Source organism: Oryx dammah, unplaced genomic scaffold (genome assembly GCF_014754425.2).
Source record: "Oryx dammah isolate SB20612 unplaced genomic scaffold, SCBI_Odam_1.1 HiC_scaffold_36, whole genome shotgun sequence".
NCBI classification, from domain to species: domain Eukaryota; kingdom Metazoa; phylum Chordata; class Mammalia; order Artiodactyla; family Bovidae; genus Oryx; species Oryx dammah.
In genome coordinates, this window is record NW_024070220.1 from 40,374 (window position 1) to 52,610 (window position 12,237).

Genomic DNA, 12,237 nt, shown 5'->3' on the forward strand with positions numbered 1-12,237 from the left:
AGCAATCCCACTGCTGGCCATACACACTGAGGAAACCAAAACTTAAAGAGACACATGTACCCCAATGTTCATCACAGCACTGTTTCTAATAGCCAGGACATGGAAGCAACCTAGATTCCCATCAGCAGATGAATGGATAAGAAAGCTGTGGTACATGTACACAATGGAGTATTACTCAGACATTAAAAATAATACATTTCAATCAGTTCTAATGATGTGGATGAAACTGAAGCTTGTTATACAGAGTGAAGTTAGCCAGAAAGAAATGCACTAATACAGTGAACTAACACATATATATGGAATTTAGGAAGATGGTAATGATAACCCTGCATGTGAGACAGCAAAAGTGACACAGATGTATAGAACAGTATTTTGGACTCTGTAGGAGAGGACGAGGGTGGGATGATTTGGAAGAATGGCATTGAAACATGTATACTATCGTATATCAAATGAATCTCCAGTCCACGTTTGATGCATGATACAGGATGTTCGGGGCTGGTGCACTGGAAAAACCAGAAGGGATGGTATGAGGAGGGAGGTGGAAGGGGGGTTCAGGATGGGGGACATGTGTATACCCATGGCAGATTCATGTTGATGTATGGCAAAACCAATGCAATATTGTAAACCAATTAGACTGCAATTTAAATAAATACATTTATATTAAAATGAAGAAAATAAAATTGTGTCCAACGTGAGGAGAGCAACAGCGTTCTTTGAACAATATCTCTAAGTAAATGATCAATTTTATGGGTTCAGGTTTTCCTCATATGTATGAGCCCTATCTCTTGTTACAGAAAAATAGTGGAAGATGAGCTAGATTAAAGGAGAGCTTTTCAACGACAGGATCTCAGTGATTCAGCCACAAAGTTATTAAGTAATATAGGGGTTCTCAAACAGTTCATTTAAGATATTGGGAGCAAGCAATGAGTTTGGCCACCTAAATAAAGTTGCCTAAAATTATGTTTTGACAGATATACATATATACAACTGTGTGTGCATGAGTGTGTGTATAAAAAAGTGCAGTGGCTTTTAAATTATCTTAGGTATAATAAAAATGGAAACGAAATCCAAGGGTAGAATGATTCAAAAGTCTCCTCGGTTGTTAAATATATGTAAGTGGAAATACTTCAAAATATGTTGTCTTGGCTGCATGTAAAATATCATGACAATTTTATATCACTGACCTCTCTCCTTTTAATAAATATCTACCAATTTTTAAATGTTGTCCAATTAATGACAAAAATTCAGTTCAGTTCAGTCGCTCAGTCATGTCCGACTCTTTGCGACCCCATGAATCGCAGCACGCCAGGCCTCACTGTCCATCACCAACTCCTGGAGTTCACTCAGACTCACGTCCATCGAGTCAGTGAAGCCATCCAGCCATCTCATCCTTGGTCGGCCCCTTCTTGTCCTGCCCCCAATCCCTCTCAGCATCAAAGTCTTTTCCAATGAGTCAACTCTTCTCATGAGGTGGCCAAAGTACTAGAGTTTCAGCTTTACCATCATTCCTTCCAAAGAAATCCCAGGGCTGATCTCCTCCAGAATGGACTGGTTGGATCTCCTTGCAGTCCAAGGGACTCGCAAGAGTCTTCTCCAACACCACAGTTCAAATGCACCAATTATTTGGCACTCAGACTTCTTCACAATCCAACTCTCACATCCATACATGACTACTGGAAAAACCATAGCCTTAGCTAGACAGACCTTAGTCGGCAAAGTAATGTCTCTGCTTTTGAATATGCTATCTAGGTTGGTCATAACTTTCTTCCAAGAAACAAGCGTCTTTTAATTTCATGGCTGCAGTCACCATCTGCAGTGATTTTGGAACCCCACCCAAAAGAAGTCTGATACTGTTTCCACTGTTTCCCCATCTATTTCCCATGAAGTGATGGGACTGGATGCCATGATATTAGTTTTCTGCATGTTGAGCTTTAAGCCAACTTTTTCACTCTCTTCTTTGACTTTCATCAGAGGCTTTTTAGCTCCTCTTCACTTTCTGCTATAAGAGTGGTGTCATCTGCATACTCAGGTGATTGATATTTCTCCTAGCACTCTTGATTCCAGCTTGTGTTTGTACAGTCTAGAGTGTCTCATGATGTACTCTGCACATAAGTTAAATAAGCAAGGTGACCACATACAGCCTTGATGTACTCCTTTTCCTATTTTGAGCTAGTCTGTTGTTCCATGTCCAGTTCTAACTGTTGCTTCCTGACCTGCATACAGATTTCTCAAGAGGCAAGTCAGGTGGTCTGGTATTCCCATCTCTTTCAGAATTTTTCATACCTATATATAAATTTATGTATATAGATTTACAAATATGTTATATAAAATAGAGAGATAGGTTTTCATAAGTGAAAATAGTGATATCAAGCTGAGATTTCAGAATTATTTCCAACTCCATGCTCCATCTTAAGAGGAAATTGCCAAAGTTATTGCTGACTCAAACTTGAAAAAGAAATTGTACCTACAACTGAGATTTTCTGTCACATTTGTGATCGAGCTCTACTTCCAACACTTCATTTCTTTTATTGTGCTAAGCAGTCCCTTCTTAAGACTGGAAAGTATGAAACTGCGTGCGAGAGAGGTAGGAGATTGTAGAACTCCTTGCGTTCAAAGTAATTTTATTCAGAGAAGCTAGAAAAGACAGAAACTAAGGACAATAATTAAGCAGTAGAGAATAGTAATGATTTAGCCATTAAGCAAATTCAAGGGTCTTTAGTTCCTCCTCAAGGGGCATCAATAACATTCTGAGCAATATCCTGTGAACAGTCTTAGAGATGCTAAAGCCCCAACCAGGCTGAAATTTAAGTACATAGACCACAGGGAAGTTGGAACCAGACGGTCAATGATGTGGATTCCCAGTGTCCTAAGGAACAGGCCATTAGCAGAATGTCCCAATATGGATCATACACCACATGTCCCACTTTCACTCTGTCATTTAAATCCTTCTCATGGAAGTTTTTTGGGGATTTGGGTCTTTGAAGCAACAGCTGCTAAGACACCTTGTTCGATCCTATGATAAACATTACTTTCACTGAAACCCACAGTCAGTTCATAGCTGTTTTTGTACAGAAGCCAGTAGACCAAATTAACTTGGGTAACAGTACTGAATATTAAGAATGTGTGTATAGAAGGGTGATAAATCACTTTTATTTCAGAAACCAAGTAGATTTATTGATTTGATTTTTCTGTGTAAAAATTCTTTAAGAATGAGATTTTGCATGTTTCATAGTTTTGGTACTATTTCTGTAAGCAGTCTGTATTTTAAGTTAATGCTGAGGTAAACACTGGTTAACATTATCCTTCAATTGCTAGGAGACCAGTGACTGTGATGTCACAGCTAACCTTCGATTGCTGGGAGACCAGTGATTTTGTAATGTCACAGCTTTTTTACTTGGAGGACCTCTGTGATGGTCTAGAGAGTTTTTCTCTTTAGGCCAGCTAAGCAACATTTGAAGTTGCAGTATGTAAAATCAGAACAATGAGAAAGTATCTGAAGAATCATTTCTCTGAGTTGGTACATATTTCTTCAGAAATTTAACATGAGCCAACTAAAGATGAATCCACTGGTTCCGAAACTTCAATTAGATCTTCTTTGTATGATTATACACTTACTGGGGACTAGGTTTTGACATCTATGACTGAAGAATATGCTTTTCTGGCTTTTTCTGAGGAAGTTGTGATCAAAAGGCTACACTACACATATTCTGTCTCTGACACAGATGAGGTGAATGATTTTCTTTTACTCACATTTCCACACAAACTTTGGAATATAGTTGAAAGTGATCAGTTTGAATCTATCTGGTGAGATGAGAGTGGCACATGTATAGTGATCAGTGAAGAATTCTTTAAGAAAAAAGTCTTGGAAAGACACCTTTCAGAATATTTGAAACCAAGAGTATGAAAGGTTTAATTCGACACCTTAACCTTTATGAATTTAGTAAAAAGTGACCAATTTTTAAAAGATTTGCTTCACTACATGTCTTTCTGGAAGAAGAAAACAACATCTTTCTTTTGAGTAAGGTATTTCAACATTTTAACTTATTGGCAACGTGTAAGATTAAATCATGTGACCTAGAAAGCATGTTCACATATGTAGCTAAAACGGAATTGAAACTTGAAAACAAATTGTTGAAAACGTTGTATTTTTTTTGAAGTTGAGAACAGCTGGAGGTTAAAACATTGGCTGTTTAACAAACTTTCCTAGCAACTCTGAAGCTACTTAAAATGATATTTACTCTATATATACAACATATTTTTAGCTGAGGAGTATATTCTTTCTAACATATAACCTGTTAAAGCTACTAATGGATGTGTTTATTTGATGCTATTTAATTGGTGTCATTAAAGTAATGCACTTTTATAACAGCTTTGTCAGTTTTACTTCGGTTAGGTTTTTTATTTGATGCTATTTAATTGGTGTCATTAAAGTAATACATTTTTATAACTTAGCTTTGTTTGTCAGTTTTACTTTGCTTTATAAAGAAACTAAATAATTTAATTCTTTGATTTTAGTTACAGACCTACTATAATCCAAATTTCAAAAGAGGCCATCCCCAACTTTTAGGAAGAATGCAAAGAAGAGTTGGAATTAACAATGTGTCTCCAATATATTCATTAGTTCAAGATAACAAGAAGCATGCTAAAGCAAGTGTCAACAAAGATGATCATAACTCTGAATTTCTTCCAGAAACTAGTGGAGAGAGAACATTTTCAGCCTCCACAAGTTTAAGTGTGCCTTTCATACAAAAGCCTCATACCAGCCAGATAGTCGCTAATACAAGTACCCTATCTCCATGTGACTTACCTACCCCATCAGTAATATCAGTTAGACAAACAGACCAGATTGTGGTAGATCAACCTGCTGTTTAAAAAAAAAAAAAGTTCAGCATTTTTAATTGGCACTCAGATAGCAGCTATACTGAAGTAAAGGGCCACTTTGAGGACTTTGTTACTCCAATTATATCTACTTCTCAGAACCACTTCATATCTCCATTACAGAGCAGTTATTCTGGACTGATGGTAGAACCTTCTAAATTTCCAGTTAGGCATAACGATATGTCAGCCCATGACAGTCATTTTCCTAACCTGCATATGAGAGGCAACTCATGATTCTCAGTGCCAACAATCGCTTATAGATTAGCCGCCTCTCTTTCAAGTAAACTCATCAATAATCATCATTATATGAAAACCATGCTAATTAAAACTGACCTATAAAATATGTGTCAGACTACGGAGTGTAAGGAAGATTGAAATTTATGTTTAGAGATGTCAAAAAATACATACAATTATTTATTTGAACAATAAATTTACATGTTCATTTTCATAGTTTCATTTTCTCTTTTCAAACAAGGAAGAGTAATATGTGGCTTTAGTTCAATGGCTGGCTCTTTTACTGCACGGTTTTATAAACTCTTCAGTTCAAGAAAATATTGTTTATGCATCCTAACTAAATGAAACATGATATAATATTTGTAAGCAAGAAAATGAGAACAAAGGAAAATGAGGTAATGAATGTAAAGTCATTTCTGAAATCATCCTTGCTGAAATGAAGGGTTATCTAAATTAGGATGGAATGGATGAAGGAAGAGATGAAAATAAAGTTAGAAAAATGAAAAGACACAGTATGAAGTTTAGTACCTTCACATATATTCTATTAGTTACTGACTGTGTGGATCACAATAAACTGTGGACAATTCTGAGAGATGGGAATAACAGACCACCTAACCTGCCTCTTGAGAAACCTGTATGCAGGTCAGGAAGAAACAGTTAGAACTGGACATGGAACAACAGACTGGTTCCAAATAGGACAAGGAGTATGTCAAGGCTGTATATTGTCACCCTGCTTCTTTAACTTATATGCAGAGTACATCATGAGAAACACTGGACTGGAAGAAACACAAGCTGGAATCAAGATTGCCAGGAGAAATATCAATCACCTCAGATATGCAGATGACACCACCTTTATGACAGAAAGTGAAGAGGAGCTCAAAAGCCTCTTGATAAAAGTGAAAGAGGAGAGTGAAAAAGTTGGCTTAAAGCTCAACATTCAGAAAACAAAGATCATGGCATCTGGTCCCATCACTTCATGGGAAATAGATGGGGAAACAGTGGAAACAGTGTCAGACTTCATTTTGGGGGGCTCCAAAATCACTGCAGATGGTGACTGCAACCATGAAATTAAAAGACGTTTACTCCTTTGAAGAAAAGTTATGACCAACTTAGATAGTATATTCAGAAGCAGAGACATTACTTTGCCGACTAAGGTCCGTCTTGTCAAGGCTATGGTTTTTCCTGTGGTCATGTATGGATGTGAATGTTGGATTGTGAAGAAGGCTGAGCGCCGAAGAATTGATGTGTTTGAACTGTGGTGTTGGATAAGACTTTTGAGGGTCCCTTGGACTGCAAGGAGATCCAACCAATCCATTCTGAAGGGGATCAACCCTGGGATTTCTTTGGAAGGAATGATGCTAAAGCTGAAATTCCAGTACTTTGGCCACCTCATGAGAAGAGTTGACTCATTGGAAAAGACTCTGATGCTGGGAGAGATTGGGGGCAGGAGGAGAAGGGGATGACAGAGGATGAGATGGCTGGATGGATGGCATCACTGACTCGATGGATGTGAGTCTGAGAGAATTCCGGGAGATGGTGATGGACAGGGAGGCCTGGTGCGCTGTGATTAACGGGGTCGTAAAGAGTCAGACACGACTTAGTGACTGAACTGAACTGAACTGAGAGTCTTAAAAAGTTAGACACTAGGTTGTTTTCATTATAGAAATTCATTTCATCCTTGAAAATATAGATATTATAGCACATCCAAAATCTTCATCACAAGTATACCGTCAGTGTGAAAACAAAGAGAACATGATAATCATGGGCCACATAGTCAGCACAAGACATATACTTTACAAGTGGTATTCTATAGGATCATTTTGGTCTGCTATCCTTAAGGCATGTCTTTATTTCCTGGCACCAAGGTACCACTCTATAGTTCCAAATACATGTTTAGATGTTGCTTATCTGGCCCCACAGAGACAGAATAAATTCCTGGTGGTGACTGCATCACATCTTCATGGTTAAAAATTCTTGGAAGACATGATATCTGTATTCCTTAGTAATTTAATTATTTTTCTCTAATATTGTGTTCTTGAAGCTACAGCCACACAAATTATTTTCCGTCATGCTAAGCTCCTTTTCACAACTTTGTCTCAACTTTTTCTTGGGGTTGGAAGGAACTTGTTTGCCCTCCTATGAAGGAGAACACAGATACCAGGTCTTCAATGTGTTTTCGGTCTACCCTCTTTACTTAATGTATCTTTCACATCAGCTGAAAACATAGAGCCTGCATATGACACCTTTTCAGTGCTTACTGAATAATCAATAAAGAAATGTAATAACCAATCAAATGCTCTACACATTACTCAACAACATTCTATAACCTGTACTACTATCATAATTCACCTTTCCTATTTACTGAAAAATTTTTCCAAGTTGATAAATATTTATTATATTTACATGGGTGTAAGATATCTCAGGAGGCATGTAATTGCATGTATTGAAGAATATTCCACGTTTTGATGTTACTGATTTCTTGTGTCATTTTGTTGTGTTTCTCAAAGTCTTTGGCATAGTCAAATAGGAGTAGATGCTTTCCTGGAGTTCTCCTGCTTTTTGGAGGGCCCAGTGGGTGTTGACAATTTAATCTCGGGTTACTCGCCCCTTTATACATCCACCTTGAACATCTGGAAGTTCATGGTTCACATTCTGTTGAAGCCTGGCTTGGGGAATTTTGAGTAGTTCTTTGTGACTGTGTGAGATGTGTGCAATTTAGTGGTTGTGTGGACATTCTTTGGATTGTCTTTCTTTGTGGTTAAAATGAAAACTGACTATTTCCAGTCCTCTGGCCACAGCTGATCCAAATCTTCTGGCATATGGAGGACAGCACATTGACACGGTCATATTTTAGAATTTGAAATATCTTAACTGAATTTCATCACCTCCACAAGCCTTGTAGGTATGCTTCCTAAGTCCCCCTAGACTTTGTTTTACAGGACTTCCAGCCCTAGGTGAATGATCACACCATCGTGCTTAACTGGGTCATAAAGATCTTTTGTTCATAGTTCATCCATGTATTCTTCCCACCTCTTCTTAATAGCTTCTGCTTCTGTTACATCGGTACAATTTCTGTCCTTTATTGTGCCCATCTTTGCATGAAATTTTCCCTTGGAATCTCTGATTTTCTGGAGATTAGTAGGATTTCCATTTTTTAAAATATTTCCTTTATTTACTGTCATTGATAAATGAGGAAGGTTTTGTCTCTTTTTGCTATTCTTTGGTCCTCTGCATCCAAATGTGCATAGATTTCCTTTTCCTCTTTTCGTTTAGCTTCACTCCTCTTCTCAGCTCTTTGTGAGGCCTAGTAACTTTACCATTTTACATTTCTTTTCCATGTGGATTGTCATGATCACTGCTTCCTGTACAACATCACAAACCTCCATCCATAAGTTTTCAGGCACTCATCTATCAGGAAGAATCCCCTGTATCTATTTATTACTTCCACTATATAATCATAAGGGTTTTTATTTTCAATGTGTAAAATATATTAATTACCTATTTCATGTAGGGAAAATTTCACCCAGATTTTCATCAAAGAAATACAGAAAACTCTATATGTTATTTGGCAAATACATGAAATATAGCTATTTGATGTTTGCTGTTTAGCTCAGATCTTAATTTCTGAATCATGGAAAATTATCTTTCATGTGTATGAATCTGGAAAATGTTTCACATTAAAAATTTGAGAATTCATATTTCATATGACAGCATTTCTCCCCAGATTGTCAAATGTGAAATGCACAGAGTTCAAAATCTCATATCAGAAGACATTAATTCAAACTTTTTTGATGGAAATATAGAGAATTTCCAAGCTCATTCATGAAATCTGAGGGCAAATTCTATATTTCTTGAAGGAAAATTAAGTCAGGATTTTAAAATAATAAATAGACAATATTCAGTATTTCATGAAGGAAAGACTTCACAGATGTTTTCAATTTACAAATATAAAAAAAAAATCCCATGTTTCACGTGACCATGTTTGGATATGTGACACAGACATTTTTATATTTCCTGTCAAAGAATCTGCATCCAGATTTTCATAACTCTAACGTAAAAAATTCCACATTTTCTGCAGAAAATGTTGTGTCCATACTTTCGTGTATGATGTAGAGAGAATTCTGTATTTTAAGTTTGAAAAACTTTCTTCAGATTTGTATATGTGTATAGTAGAGAATTTTGTTTCACATTCTGAAATCTGCATCTAGAGTTTCATATGTGAAACTGAGAATTTCATCTTTTATGTAGGACACTCTCATTTCAGATGTCTGTACTTGAAACAGATAATGCTTTCATCAAGAAGCACCTTACTTACTACTTTTTTTTCTTTCATTTTGGTGTTGTCATTGGGATAACTAAGGTTATTCATATCTTCCACATAAATTTTGTTTCTAACTTCGGCTTCATCTAGATTTTTTATTTTTTCATAGAGTTCTCTGCACAGAAGTTATATAAATAGGACAACAATATATAGCTTTGACTTGTTCCTTTCCCAATTTTGAATCAGTTCATTGCTCCGTGTCTAATTCTAACCGCTGCACCTTTACGAGTGTACACGTTTCCCAGGAGACATATAAGGTATTCTCGTGTTCTTATCTCTAAGAATTTTACAAAATTATTTTTCTTTTTCTTTTTGTTTTGGTTTGTGTGTGATTCACAGTATATAAGTCATTAGCAGAGACAGTTAAGCAGACATAGATGATTGTATACTATCTCCTTGCTTATTCTATGATGCAAACATCAATTCATGTGTATCACTTATGATTAAATAACTAACTACACATTCCCGTGTTTATTGGTCTTGTTATTTTATTTTATTTTATATTTTGGTCATTGTTGCTGTTGTCATTTTCTCTCTTTTTCAAGTGGTCAAGTACCAACTGGTAAATTCCTATGAACTTGCCATCTTATTCTATATGAATTTAATTATGCCTAAAGCATTCTCTGACTTTAGATACCCAATGAATGGAGTTATACTTCGAGATCCAAAGTAAGACATCTGTACTCTGGGAAAATGTCAGGAATGTTAAAAAAAAAAAAAAAAGCTACAAATATTCAAGTGCTGAGTTTTTGAGCCCAAATATGTTACTATATTTTTTGTGGAAAGTTCTGCATTTCTTCATGCTGATGACAATTCCTCATTAAGAGAAGTTTCCAAGGGGAGGGGGGAACAACAACACAATAAGCTTGATTGCATTTTGGATGTAAAAGTAGTACCAGTAACGTGTCTACATAAGCTACGTTCCATCAAACAGATTAATTCATGCCAACTAATGTTTTCTGTTTTACTGTCAAGGAAAAAAATAACAGAGCTTTCCAGGAAAAACTGTGAAGTTCCAAGAAGGCAGAATTGTAGGCAGATGTGAAATGCAACTCTCTCAATGAATGGATCACAAATAATACCTCTACATGGACAATAGTTCTCACACAGCATCAGATACATAGCAGCAGAAGACCCTGGTCACCAGAGTGTCCCATATGTGTTCAAAACATACCTGGGTAGAAAGCAATTAAGAAGGGAGAAGGAGAATAAGAGGAAGCAAGACAAAACCTTTGCCTCAGGTGTGAGATGGAGAAGCAGGGAAGAGATTTCCAGAATGAGGGAAGCCCCTTGTCAAAGTGTACATTCTTTTGAACTGAAAGGAAGCAAGGTAAAACAGCTGATGAAATTTAATTTGGATAGAGCAAGAGTCACACAGAAAATGTGTGTCATGGCCCTATATGGCACAAACTGCAGTGCAGCTCAACCAATGTGCATGGGGTCTGGAAGTCAGAAGGCAGGATTTAGAGAGCCATCTTGGGAGAGGACTGCTGTTGACTATGTAGAGATGGCGTGATAGAGCATGTATGAGCAGTTGTGTTGCAGGGAATGCCCTTTGAGAATTCCCAAACTGCCAAAGAGGAAGGACCAATCTGTATTGTCACATACAGGAGGTAGAGATACCTTGGTAGAACCTCACCTTCCCACCTGTTAACTCCTACTACACGGCCATATTGAAAGACAAGCAGAAGTACCACTCATGCGCCTGCAAACACAGGCTAGAAAAGGATCCCATTAAGGTCAAATCTCTTCTGCCTATGACTGTTGGCTCCTATTCATAATTAGTACCAACATGGTTCCAGCATTCCAAGCAGCAGGACCACCTCCTGTGCTCATCACGGCAGATCCCAGTGTGCCACAAGTGTCTCAGGGAAGAGTCCTTTGGTGACCACATATGAGGAAGGATGAAAATTACACCTGAGACCCAGGGGCAGGGCGATTAAGGAAGAGGATTCAGAATTTTCCAACCATTTGAGCATACTGCAGATTAAATTCACAGGATTAATGATGCAGACCCTGTATCTATGGACTACATCAAAAGATGAGAAGACCTCCAATGAAAAAAGAAAAAAAAAAAATGTCCAGGCTCAGGCAGCTGTAAGAACGCACAGGAATTATAGCAGTTTTGAGTCTGAGGTGTTCTTAGAGAGATCCAGAGCCAGTTTTCTCCATCTCTGGAGAACTTCCCAAAGATGTGTAGTTGTCCTCTGGCTCATGTTGGGGACAAGGACATCTCCAGGTGAGACACTAGGAAATAAGTGTTATTCCTTTGATGCATTGAACTGTTAGGTTGTTTGTGAACCATTTTTCTCAGGTGTAGGTTTCTTTGTTACTACACATTGATTTGGTCTTTGAAAATTATTTCAACCATATTTTTACTTTTTGTATAGCTATTTCTACTTTTACTTTGGTTTCCTATTTTCTGTGCCTTTTATGGCTGTTACACCACTTCATTTTTTTTTTTTAATTTTAATTTTTACTTTATTTTACTTTACAATACTATATTGGTTTTGCCATACATTGACATGAATCCACCACAGGTGTACATGAGTTCCCAACATGAACCTCCCTCCCACCTCCCACCCCATATCATCTCTCTGGATCATCCCCGTGCATCCTGTATCCTGCATCGAACAGACTGGCGATTCATTTCTTACATGACAGTATACATGTTTCTATGCCATTTTCCCAAATCATCCCACCCTCTCCCTCTCCCTCAGAGTCCAAAAGTTCGCTCTACACATCTGTGTCTCTTTTGCTGTCTCACATACACGGTCATCATTACCATCTTTCTAAATTCCATA

The 12,237-nt window shown here is 37.2% G+C and overlaps 1 pseudogene; it reads left to right on the forward strand.

Moving 5' to 3' along the window:
• Positions 1 to 5,253, forward strand: part of LOC120859156 — a 45,569-nt pseudogene extending 40,316 nt beyond the window's left edge.
• Positions 5,254 to 12,237: the final 6,984 nt, after the last annotated feature.